The sequence below is a fragment of the Lagopus leucura genome, unplaced genomic scaffold, assembly GCF_019238085.1.
Source record: "Lagopus leucura isolate 7727_CA_CO unplaced genomic scaffold, USGS_WTPT01 Super-Scaffold_100002, whole genome shotgun sequence".
Classification (NCBI taxonomy): Eukaryota; Metazoa; Chordata; class Aves; order Galliformes; family Phasianidae; genus Lagopus; species Lagopus leucura.
In genome coordinates, this window is record NW_024962263.1 from 42,944,996 (window position 1) to 42,947,421 (window position 2,426).

The window sequence follows — 2,426 nt, forward strand, 5'->3', positions numbered from 1 at the left end:
AAAGGTTGGAGTCAGGGCAAGGGAGATGGATGTCTTGTCCAAGCTCACAGAGAGTTTTTAGAAAAAAAATAATGACTTGGCTGTGTATTGATGTTTTCATGGAGAGTCCCAAAGGAGGCAGCCACAGCTGCTGTGTCGGGTGAGCGTCTGTCTGGGTTGCATTTGCTTTGCCACCTGTTGAAAATGTGAAATTATACTGCCTGTTGCAGAACCACAGACAGACTGTAATAGCAAGTAAATAAGCAAGGGCAGGAGTGCAGCTCTGTTGGCCATCTTGACCAACTGCATCTCGTATAAGAAAAGGCTAAGGGGAGAAGAAAATGCCTAAGCCATGACAAGAGACTTTTCACCAAAAGTGAAGAGAATATCCACTGCTTACCCATGCAGAAAAAAAAAACAAGGAAATAAATAAATACATAGATAAATAAATAAAGACTCTGCTTAACATCTTTCTTTCTAGCAAAGAAATATATCTGAGCTCTAGTTTTAGCTCATAGGATTGCAGCTTATTTCTAGACACTGAAATTTATACAGAAAGCAACACGTTTTTTTGTCTAAATAAGGTATGGGAGAAAAACTGTAAGGCATATGGTAGCCTTAGAAATCTTATTGCATATTACAGTGAAGATGGGAGAAAAACAGCTACTAATGCCTAACACATCGCTGAATAATCCACTCTGTTACCATGAAAGCTGCACTGGTACTTTGAAAAAAATCATGCTTCTATGGATGTGGCATGATGAATGACAAAAATAACCTTGGATCTTCTCAGAGCTGTGGAAAGAACTAATCAATCATGTTCTGTTTCATTCTTATAAGGCAGCTATTGTTACTGATAACAAGTAAGTAAATAGAATTTATTCTCCCAGTGGAGGAAAGCTGAATTAGTTGCTTGATGATAAGCTTCCATACTGTGAACAAATTGACTGTTTGCAGATACTTTAAGCTGGAGGGTATGTGGATGGTCAGTGGCGTCCCTTCTGATGAAGCAGTGCATTGGGTTTTAAAGACTGGCTAGCTGATGAAGCTTGTCCATCACGGCTTTGCAGGCTGCCTGCTGCTACCTCTCTTCCTTGCAGACCTGGCTGGGTGCTTTCCATTTGGAGAGGCACCCCCTGCTGTGGTGCTGAGGATCAGGCTTCATCAATGCAGGGGCAAACCCTTCTGTGCAGCTCAGTGCTGTGGGTGATGGAAAGAACACTGTGCTTAGGATCTTGGTAAGCTCCCACATATGAAGTGAATCTGTTTGGCCAGACAAAATAGAGTTTGAGTGCTCACACACAAGTGACTGAGTGTGGGAGTGAGCATATGGGCTGGGTAAGTTGGTCTCTTGTCTCTCATACTTCCCAGTGGTCATATTTGACAGCAAATCAAAAATTATGCATTATTAAGGTTTTGAAAATTTCATGAAAACAGACAGTAATATAGATCAAAATACCATTTTAATGCCTCCTCCAAGAAAGCATTCACCCCTAATTATACGTAAGCCAGATAGTCCACATAAATATCTGAATTACACAGTAACAATAAAGCGGAGATGAGGCCGTTTGACCTCATCCAGAAATCCAGTACAGGCTGTCACTATAAGAATTTTATGAATGATCGGTTACTATTCAATTCATTCCTCCCTTCTGCTCTTCCTCACAGTTTCCCTGTTAACTTACTACAGTCAGTAAATCCATTTAATTACTGTGGGGCAAAATAAAATGCCTGCTACAGAAATATGCTTTACAAGAGCAGCAAAAATTGTCAAGGCTCTCTGCAAGAGCTATATTCACCCTGTGCATGGAATCAGCCAAAGGTCTGGTGTATAAAATATCACATGATCATTTAATTAAAGACTCTCAGTGAGCACACACAGAAGGAGTGTACAGAGTCTCTGTCAATTCTGGATATATTTCCTAAATTTTGAGTGCTTATTCCAAAGCCTTTTTTGTTTTAATTTGTTTGGTTTTTTCTTCTTTTTTTCATTTTTTTTTAATTTCTTCTTTTATTTCTTTTACTTCTTTTCTCTCTCTTTTTTTTTTTTCTTTTCTTTTTTCTTTATCCTTTTTCTTTCTTCTTTCTTTCTTTTATTGCCCTTACTCTCCTCTTTAATAAAAGGATAAGTTGGGGTTATTCTAGAGGGATTCATGACTCCTTCAAAAAAGAGGCATGCATCATTTGAACTTCAATACTAAGCAACATTATTGTTTATCCTCACAAGTGCAGCATACATCTTTGCTTTCTGATCTCTTTTGCTACAGGAGGAGTGGGGGGTAGCACTAGACTGTAAGCCAGCTGTCTGACAATGAGAGAAGGTGAGATTCACGTTAGTATTGAATTTCTTACATACTGCCTGATAGTAGAAGGGTGGATATCCTCCTGGGATCTGGACAGAAGCAATGGTTAGAGACCCTCTGTCTCTGTGCTTTCTCTTTCAACTT